The sequence below is a fragment of the Metopolophium dirhodum genome, chromosome 1 (genome assembly GCF_019925205.1).
Source record: "Metopolophium dirhodum isolate CAU chromosome 1, ASM1992520v1, whole genome shotgun sequence".
NCBI lineage: Eukaryota > Metazoa > Arthropoda > Insecta > Hemiptera > Aphididae > Metopolophium > Metopolophium dirhodum.
Genome location: NC_083560.1, coordinates 142271052 through 142282833, shown reverse-complemented (window position 1 = coordinate 142282833; position 11782 = coordinate 142271052). Strand labels below are relative to the sequence as shown.

At 24.8% G+C, this 11782-nt stretch overlaps 1 protein-coding gene across 1 annotated transcript in view; it reads right to left on the bottom strand.

The window, feature by feature from the left end:
- LOC132932951 (uncharacterized) overlaps nt 1–11782 on the bottom strand; it is a 34012-nt gene that overhangs the window by 11030 nt on the left and 11200 nt on the right. The window lies entirely within an intron of this gene.

Sequence of the window (11782 nt, the reverse complement as noted above, 5' to 3'; positions counted from 1 at the left end):
GTTGCTTCCATTGAGACAGATTACTTTGAAGAAACATGGATCGGTAGACCAAATAGACGTAGAACTCGACGCCCACCTACATTTAGTTTAGCTCTATGGAATCAATACACGATGCAACACTCTCAGATCTGCCAAAAACAAACAACTCCGTTGAAGGTTGGCACAGAGCATTTTCTTCATTGTTAGGAGCATCTCATCCAACTATTTGGAAATTAATAAACATAATTAAAAAAGAACAAGGTTTAACAGAAATAAAAATTAATCAGTTAATAGCCGGTCAAGAACAGCCAGCTAAAAGGAAAAAATATATGAACACAACTACACGCATCAAAAAAATTGTAAGTGCTTATCATGAACGTAATCTTGAAGAATATTTAATTGGAATTGCTCATAATTTACAAATGTAAGGTATTTTTATCATGGAAACATTTTTATAATTAAAACATTAACATTTTTATATATATATTTTTTATAATTATTATTATTAAACAACATTATTATTTTTATACCTGTGGAATTATAAAAAAATTTAAAAATTTTAATTTTATTTTTTACAGGGAAGAGTGACGGGGAAATGTATTACGGGGATGTGACCTGTAACCTTAAGATGTTGCTACTTTTGGACCCTTCAAAAAAGAATGGGCAAAGGAAGTTCATGATTGGCGAATGAAGTCCCAAGATTCATTAACCAAGTATGAATTTGCTCCTCTGCTAAATCAAGTCATAAATACCAGGGTAACTAAAGAAACTGTAAAGAGTGGATTTCAAACAACAGGGTTGTTTCCATGGGATATGAGTGCCATTGATTATTCCAAGTGTGTCACAAAAGAAGTAGAAAATGAAGTTTAACTAGAAGTAGAACCTGTTAAAGGCGTACCATTGCCTTTCAAACGAAATCTTCTGCGGCCAAAATCCACACAAAAAAAATAACCGTACGACGTAGATTGGAAATGCCATCAGTTGTCACTTCAAGTCAGTTTCAAGTGTATGAAGAAAAAAAAAATTGGACAAAATTAAAGCAGAGGAGTTGAAAGCAGGGAGAAAGCGAAAACGAGAAGAAAAAAAAACTCAGGTCCTATAAACAAATATAAACAAAAGTGCAATTAAAAAAAAACAGTTATTGATTCAGAAGAAGATTGGACCTGTGCAATATGTTTCTGCAGGTATAGCTCAGAAATAATAAGAAGGTTAACAAGACAATCAGTTGAATGTGATGGGTGCTCCAAACAGTTTCATGTTGATTGTATACCTAAAAAACATCAAAAAGAATTTAATTTAAATTATGTAGATGATGAAGTTGACATTATCTGTCACTTGTGCATTACTGATGACAAGGATTGCATGTCAGATGTGGAGGAATTAGAGTCTGGAGAAGAAGAGTCTGATGGTAATTAAATGTAATCAAGTTCCTATCATTCATATTATTAGTTATTAGTAGGTATTCTATTATTATTATTTCTATTATTTTTCAGAGTTCCTAAAATGTGAACTTACCAGACTTCATTTCTGTTATTTGTTATTATATTATTTTCTAAAAGTATATTTTGTTTTCTAATGTTAATACCTAATTTTTAAGTATTTAACTAAATTTTTTTTGTTTTAATATATAAATATTTGATAGGTAATATAGGTGATAATATGTTATAACTAATGTTTCATAGAAAATAGTTAATGAATATAATTACCTAATAATTTCCATGTTAATAACTTTTTTTAATACCTAAGTACATGTTTATTTATGAATTATAAATATTTTGAAATAAAATGCCAAACACTGGATTTTTTGATTGCCAAAAACTGGGTTATGTCAAAGACTGGAATTTAATATTGCCAAAGATGAGATTTTTTTAGTTATACACTGGTAAATAAAAAAAGTTACATAGTAACAGTACAAGTAACAGAGCTACATAAAAGTAACTTTTAGATCTAAAGATATATGTTAAATACTTACAGTTAATAGAGTAGAACATTGCGCAAAATTAGGTATCAGAATCTAAATCCTAGCATGATTTAATAAAGGTTAATTTATCGTATAAGATGAATGTCAAATAATAATACACTTAACTGCCAATTACTGGTGCCGTTACCCTAAATAATATACATTATTTTATATGTTTTTATATAAACGACAAAACTTCAGGAGTAATGTCAGGAGTAATGTACAAAAATCAATTTGACAATGAATGGGAAAAATGTTCATAATAATTTATATATTTTATTTTTTAATTTATATATATGTCAAAGAAAAAAGATAACATTTCAAGGTTTGAATTTAAATCATATTATTAGTAGTACGTTTTAAAATCATAAATGTGAATTAGAATCAACTACACATTGTATCATTTTGTACTTGTATACAATTTTTAAAAAATTATTTTATTTATTAAGTACAATATAATAAAATATAATAATTTTAATATGATGTTGCTTTCGGAAACAATTAGAAAAATGTCTAAATTTTAAAAAACTTCAGCTGTAGACATTATGGCACATATATTAACTGATTTTGTTTATTTAGGGAGGTAAAATCCCCAGATTCAGGTAGATTAATCAAAAATTGTATTAACTACATGAATACAATAATTTAATTTAATTCTAACTATTAATGCAATCATGTTTTTTAAATGTACAATACTGCCGTGCTAAGCCAAAAAAGGGTATCTCCAATTTTGGTCAAAATGATTTTATTGGGTAAATGGGTTTATATAGTGATATTTTATCAATTTCAGAAGCCCAAATGTCGTATATTCCCTTTTTACTTGTCTAAAACATATGTTTAAATTAGTAACTTTAAAGGTATGTCCATAAATATTCACAAAACAGAAGTATTTTCACAGTAAATCCTAATAATTAGCAAAAATAGGGACATGAAAATTATTGGAGTTAAGTGAAAAAAGCTTATTTTTACATTGATTTTGAAAATAGTATCTCCAATCTCCATAATATTACCAGACATTTTGTATCTGGTATAAATTATAATGATAAGTATTTAATTCTAATTTCTAGTGATAGGTACATCAATCCTAAGATAAAAATATATAGTTACAAGTTATAACTAGAAAATATTATGTTGGTAACACTATATTTGAGTTATAATATTTTTATAATATTTATATTTGGTGCAGTTTAATACCAGAAATAGAAATAAAATATTATTATATGATAAGGTACGTAGTTTTTTGGTTTTCTTGCTTGTTAGTTGATCGATGAAATTTGTCTAGTTCTTTAAACTCGTATAATTGTTTAAATATATTATTATAATCTAACGACAATCCTCAAGTATACATAAAATGAATAGTCGTACAAAGAAAATGTTGAATATGACCACAGAGCACTGAGTTCCAACTAAAAATGTAAGTATCTATTTAATTTACTCAATTCATAAATTAATATAAGTAGGTACCTAATATTAACATTAACAATATTATGCATTGTAGAGTGTAGACTGTGCATATGCAAATCATAAAGTTATGGTATTAGACCCATATTGTTTACAAAATGTACCTCGAAACAACTCTATAAATTGACCAAAATAATATATTAAATGAAGTAGTACTACAGGAGAAGCAAAATATATTATTTGAAGTAGAACAAAAAAAGCAAAATGATGTATTATTACCTGCTTCATATTCCATAACAAATGAGGTAATTAATTAATCTTTCTTAATTTTAAATTTTACAGATTTTCCTACTTAAATTTTCCATACATTTAACATTTTTAACTACCTATGTATAAAATATGTTTTTTTTCACAGGTAGTGTCATCTATCATGATAATTCATATAGTTCTGAAAGTGATAAATATGAGAATCAAATCTTACCTCAAAATAACTATGTAGTTGACCAAAATATATCATATGATGTAGAACTGGAGAATCAAAGTACATTATTTGAAGTAGAACAAGAGAACCAAAATGATGTATTATTACATGCATCATATTCCAAAAGAGATAAGGTAATTAACTAACCTTTCTGAATTTTAGATTTTACAAACTTTCCATACATTTAATATTTTAAGTATGTATAAACATTTTTTTTTTTTTAATTTAACACAGAATAGTATCATTAATCATATTTCTGAAAGTGAGGATGAGTATAAGTTGGGTAGTAGCAATGAAAATTAGCACAACAATTTAACAAAAAAAGGGACTTAAAGGAAACGCAATAAATATCTGACCAGTGTCAGAGAACGAAATCAAATTAAATTTCAGAAAAAAGTTGAGAAACACAATTTGAAACCCCCCTGTATTTCATGTAAAAAAAATTGTATTACACTGATACCTGAAATGTTAAGACTTAAAATTAATAAACAGTTTTGGAGTGTGTCCAAAGATGAACAAAGGATGTATGTAATTATTTCAGTTGAACGAAGAGATGTGAAACGTAGAAGAGGACATGATGAAATAAGAAAAAAATGGTCTTTTTATTATACCCTTACAAATTTGGATGGCATTAAAGTATATGTCTGTAAATTATTTTACCTTGCAACATTGGGCTTTTCATCAAAAAATGAATATTTTATTCAAAATATATGCTCAAATATGACTGAAAAAAGTGTAATCGTGTCTCCTTTAAATAAAATAACTAGAACTGCATGGAACAAATGTGATTTAGAACCGATAAAGGAACACATTAATTTATTCAACCCAACAGTGGCTCATTATAGGAGGGAACATGCTCCCAACAGGAAATACTTGCCAAATGAAATCAATGCGACCTACATGTATTCAGATTTTAAAGAAAAAAATCCAGCCATTAAATTTTCATATGATGTCTATAGAAGAACATTAAGGAAAAAGCATATATCTTTTACCAAACTAGGCCATGAGGAGTGTGAACTTTGTGAATTATTTGATCAACATGATTCAACTGACACAAAACAAACATTAAATGAACAGTATAATATTTGTGAGTAGTATATAAATGTATGTCCTGGGACAGTTTTCAATTTTCATATTATATCAATAAAAGATCACAAAGAAAGCAATGTGCAAAAAGATCAGAAAATCTAAATGCAATAATAATTAAAATATTTTTCGCAAAACTTATGAAATTAATTAATTAAATTCCAAATGAAATATTTCTTAAAATATTTTTTAAGAAAATCTAAATGCAATAATAATTAAAATATTTTTTAATAGAATTGTTCTATTTAAAATAAAAATCGAAATAACATATTTAATTGCAAAAATGTATTAAAAAGAAATTGAAAAAATTAATTTAAAAATTAAAAATATAATAAATAATAAAATAATGGAAAAAACTATAAATGATTTTAATAAATTACAAAAAAATGAAATGCAAATCGAAATAGAAAACTCAATATTTAATAATTAAATCTTTGTTAAGTTTTGTAAATACGAATACTATAATACTAATAATAATAAAAATATTAAAATTATGAAATATACTCTAAATAAAATTCCAATTAAAGGAAATATTTTAATTGTCGATCATGGACACAATATTTCTGGAAATGGAAAACCTTATGCTTCTAAAATACTAGAATCGCCAACATGGCTTGAAATTTGTAAAATAGCTAATGATTTAATAAATACAACCGATACTTATTTTTTCAAATATCTCCATGATATTTGTGTTGTTCAAGATTTAGGAAATATTAAAATATGTTGTCTTAGCATGGGAGGTACAGATTCCGATCACAAAATGCTTAGAATATAATAATATAATTAATTAAATTTTTAATAGAATTGTTCTATTAAAAAAATGTTCAATATTTAACACTCACCCAAATGGGGCACGTGTTATTAAATTCCAATATAAGTGGATATTCATATAAATGGATCAGGAGTTTATTCACTTATATTAATCCTTCAAGAATATTTTTCGTAAAACTTATGAAATTAATTAATTAAAATCCAAAAATCTTTGAAAACGATTTTACACTATGATACTATGAGGGCGACTTATAAAGAATTAAAAACAAAAATGTTTGATGTAAAAATAAACATTCTAACATAAATAGCAACGGAGTTATACTTAAATGAAAAATATGAAGCGGGGGGTAAACTTTTAATATATAGTGTAGATAAGCATATAAAACATATCTGTGTTGTTCCGACTTGATAATATCAAATATCAAATGAAATATAAGACTTGTAATATTTAACAAGGTCAAATTATACGACCGTGTTAATAATAATTTAAATCGAAAAAAAAAACGGAAAAAATTTACAAAAGTAGTCCTATTGTACAGACATCGATTTTTTTATTTTATATATTTTTTTATATTTTTTTATTTTTTTGTTGACATCTGTACAACAGAACTACTAAGATATATAGCCGTCATCGTATCACAACACAATGAGGAGGCGTTATTTGTAGACTCCAGGGACCAGTGAGGAGAACCTAGATATGATATCACAGGTCACACTATTGTCTTAAATCCGACTATACTCAACATATAATCGAACAAGCCACGTGTCGTGTAGAGCTGAAAATACCACAAATAAATTCCCCCCAGCCAGTATCGAACCTACTATGTATGCATTACAAAGCCTAACGTTTCCCCACTGCGCCACGACACTCGGGCTTGTATAATAGTATAACAAACATTATTTAAATAGTGTTAAGCTAGTATAATTGTATCATGGTGTATACTCTAATATATAATACTTATGAAGTATTATATTCACACTGTATAGTAGTCAGCAGATAACATTCTACAACAGGATGTTAAAAAATAATCAGTCTAGCCATATATTATTATTATTATTATTATTATTATTATTCGAATCATGTAATTCCTCTTGTATTAATTTACGTAGTTTGTTTAGTGAAAGTTTAATTTCATTATAATATAAGTTTTTAATAAAACTTAAAATAGTTTCGAAACAACAATTATTAATTAAATGGAAGTTAAATGATTTTAATTGATTATTTAATTCGAGACCTGAATATATAATACTTCGTAAGTATTATATGTTTAAAAAATAATTATTATTTATGTTTTTTAAATTTAATTCTTTCTAGTCGTTTAAAATTCTTAACATCATCATCATCACTATCATTATCATCACTATCATTGTCGCTGTCAGTGTTATTGTATTCATTCATCATATTAATGATATGTAATATTTTATGTTGTTGTTCAATCAACTTTAAAAGTAATTCCAATTTTTTATTTACCATTTCTATTATTTATTATAATATAAATATATTTTTTTTTAACATCGAATTATTAAAACATACATATGTGTACATCAACGACTCGTTAACGTAAAAAAACGACTCGTTAACATAAAAAAAACGACTCGTTAACGTAAAAAAACGACTCGTTAACATAAAAAACGACTCGTTAACGTAAAAAACCGACTCGTTAACGTAAAAAAAACGACTCGTTAACTCGTTATTTTTTAATAGAAATATTTCTATTAAAAAAAAATTATGATATTTAAATAAATTTTTTATAATTTTCAATAAATTCTAAACATAAATGACCACATATAGGTGGATCATTATAGTATTGAAATTGGGAAACAGTACAAAAAAGATTATCTTTACCCAAATATTTTAAAAGTTCTTTTGGTGGCTCACCAACTATATGACCAAATGGGTCAAAATATATTTTAAATGTATTGTTTATTTTTTTCCATGCAACCCAATGAGAACCATTTTGAGTAGAATCATTTAAATTAAATACTCCACATTCATTTTCCCATGGTGTTGTAGGTAATTCATTTAACATAAAACACGCTCTATAATTTTTTATTTTATTTCCAAAGTAATTTATATCTATATTACTCAATGGGTCAATTTTTATATTATTTTCTTTAATCCAAAACCGTGTATAAATACCTTCAAATTTTTCAATATTATTTCTAAATGTTTTTATTTCAAATTTATTCATTTTTTTAATTTTTTTTTCAATATTTTTTTTTTTTTTTTCAAACCAGAACCTTGTGATCTAATTTTTTCCATCTCTTTATTATGTCGAATTGTTTCTTCTTCCAATTTTTTTTTATGTTTAGCATCAGTTATTGCTGTATAAACTGCACTTGCACCTGCAGCCAAAGCACTTACGCCTTCAATCACAGCAATAGCTATTGGTAAAAATCCACCTTTTTTAATTTGAACATGTTTAAGTTCTAATCTTGATCTGGTATTATTTTTTTTAGCGTTTTTTAATTTTCTTATTTGTTCTGGCTCAAGAATAAATTTATGTTTTCCACTATCAATTTGATTATTTTCAATTAGAATTGATACATCTTTATTATTTTTATGAGCTTCCAATATTTTATTAAATTGTTTTTTATTTAAATTTAGATTCATTTTATAATACAAAAAAAATAAATTAAATTAAATTCATTCCAAATCGTCTTTTAACATTCATTACATTTGCTGTAAAAATGGCTGCAGTTTTTTCACCTATAGAACTATGAGGATCATAAAATCTTTCCATTGCTTTTTGTTCTAAAATTTTATCAGCAATATGTCTTGTTTTAGTATCTTTATTATCTTTATAAAAATAATCATGTTCTCCCGCAGCTTCATCTAATTTGTTTATAGGTTTTTATTTTTTTCTAACTTTGTTCCCGGTCCTAAATAATTATAACCAGGCCAATGTATTTGAGGTAAACTTGAACAATTCAAAAGAAAATTAACAATTCCTGAACCTGTAATAATTTTCTTTGGTAAACATGAAACATATGATGATAAATAATCTGCACCAATAATAGGTATATCAATTAATTTTTCCATTTCTCTAATACAAATATTAAGAATATCAAGTTTTTCATCATGGTAAATATTATTTCCTGTACTTTCTTCAATTGATATATAATGTATACGTTTAATTATTTTTTCTTTTGATATATTTTTCACATCATTTGGTAAACAAGTTACATATTTTAGTAAATATTCAATACCTTCAGGAGTATCAATATGGTTTTTCATAATTATTTTAAACAAATGAAGAATACCAAGTTTTTCGTTTTTAAAATTATTATTTCCAGCTCTTTCCTCTGCAGAAATAAACTGTAAATTATCTATAACTTGGTTTACATTACTAATATAACGATATTCAATACGATTTTCTGTGTATTTCTTTAAACCCTCCCCTATTTGATTATCTTCAGCTAACATTTCATTATTTTCTTTCTTTTCATTAATTTCATTATCTTCATTATTTTCTTTCTTTTTATTAATTTTTTTATTATTTTTTTTATTATCAGTATTTTCTTTCTTTTTATTATCCATAGTTTCTTCATTATTTTCATTCGTTTTAATTCCATTCATTTCTCTCCAAATGTTTTTAATCATATCATTATATTTTTCACCACGACTTGATTTAGCTCTTTTCGTTGAAGGATCATTGTTTTGATATATAGAATTAGTTTCAATTAATATATTTTTATAAATATTAAAATCATCATCTGTATAAAATTTCGGATTGGTAGTATCTACATGAGTTAATAATCTCCACAAACCTAGAGTTCCTGTATATGTTTTTCCATTTAAAATTACATTATCATTTTCAAAATTTATTTTATCTTTTCCAATCATATGAATATCATCTTCTTTATTAAAATATATTCCAAAAGAATTAGTATCTTTTACAGTTGGTAAATATCTTGTCGAAATAGCACCTAAGTTTATAACATTTTTAGGTAATGGAGAATTACTTGTTGATTTTTGACTAGAATATTTTGGAGTTCCAAAAGTCTCTTCTGAACTTGTTAATCTTTTTAATTCTGGATTTCTAGGTTGATAATAATAGGGTTTAATTTAATTTAATTTTTGAATGTCTCCTTCAGTTTTAATAGCAACATCTTTAACTGCATTCATTGTTGTATTAACATTTGTTAATGCGTTTATTATTGGTCCATACTTTTTTTGTTGTTCTTCAATTACATGTTTTTGTTTTACAATTGTATTTCTAAATCTATCCTGTAAATTTTTTTGAATATTAATTATTTTATTTACATCTGTAGATTTATGTTTTTTTTTTCTTTTTTAATATTATCTTCATCTTCATCATCTTTTTTTATAATAACAGTCTCTTTTTCATTAGGTTTAAAAAATTTATCTTTAAACCTATTTTGTAATTTTTTTTTAGTATAAATTATTGTCTGAATCTTTACATCTGATGTGTTTTTTTAACTATTTCCTACCTTGGAATTGTTTTGTGTTTGATCTTCAAATGTAACATTTTTTTTTAATTTTTTTTTTTAATTCTTTTTGAATTTGTTTAATATCCATTTATTAAACAAAATAAAAATAAAACATAATCATTCATCGATATATAAAATCTTATTACCTTTATTGTCATAGATTAAATTTTTTATCAAGTCTATTGTTATGAAACCATATGATTTTATTTTAGTTTTTTTATCATATTTTTTACAATAAGTTCTATTAATTTCTTTAAATTTTTCTAAAGCTACATCTTCACTAATCAAATCGGACCATATTTTTTCAATATAATAATTTGATTGATTAAAAACAATTAAAACATTCAAATTATTTCTTATTGTTTTTATATCTACTGAAGTATAACTTTGTGTTAAATAAATAACACTAATATTCTTTGATCTTGATATTATAAAATATTCAATTATCAAGTCTTGTTTTTCTTTTAGAAAATCATCAAAAATCACTAAACTATTTGGTTCACAATCATCTACAGATATTTTTTCATCATTAGAAAAATGTGTGTTTATAGAAGGTATATCATCAAATATTTTTTTTATTTTTTTATAGACTGGTTGCTCAATATTTTTTGTAAAAATATATAGATTTAAATAAGGAATCCAATAATTTATAATCAGATTATACAACAAGGTTGTTTTACCACAACCAGATGGTCCTATAATTAAAACACGTGAAGGTAATTCAAATAAAGATTTTTTTTTATTTTCATCTTCAATAAAAAATTTTACTTTTACTTTATCCATTTATTTAAAAAAAAATATATATATATATATATTTGGTAATATAAATAAGAAATGGAAAATAATTTAAATAAGTATGATAACTATATAATAAATAACCAATATGAAAGTTATATACCTCAAATCACAACAGAATTAAATAAACCTAACCGAAATACAATAGTTGTAGTAAATGGTAAAGATAAATTTCTGAATGTTAAAAATTCAAAACTTTATTTATTATTTAAATATGTACAAGAAGATGGTACTAAATATCCAGCAAAATCTAATGTTATGTTATCTGATAATAGTGGAGCACATGTGTTTCAAAAAGTTACAATTAAATTAAATAATAAAATTATAGATGAAAGTGAGAATACTGGAAGACTAAGTACACTAAAAGGTTATTTTAGTTATGCTGTTGATGGAAATGGTCCTACACAAAATTCAGGATTTCAATCTACATCTCAAGGAGGAGGAAGTGTTGAGTTCATCATTCCTTTATCACACTTAGGTTTAGGGTCAATGAAAGATATAAAACAAATTTACAATGCTAGATTTGAAATAATTTTTACAAGAAACACTGATGATGATGCATTGATTCTAGAAACAAACACTGAAGCTACAGCAGAGTTAAAAAATATTAAAGCAAAACGTGGTAAAGTTAATATTTTAGAATTAAAAGTTCAAATGCAAACAATAGAATATGATGAAATAACAAAAATTCAAATAGTTGATGAATTAATTAAGAATCCATTTATTTTAGCTTTTAAAAAATGGCAATGTATTGAATTCAGAAATCTTACTGGAAAAAATATAAGATGCGATTTATCACCTAATTATCGAAATAATGAACATCCATTGTTTGGTGTTGTTTTTTTTCAAAAAAA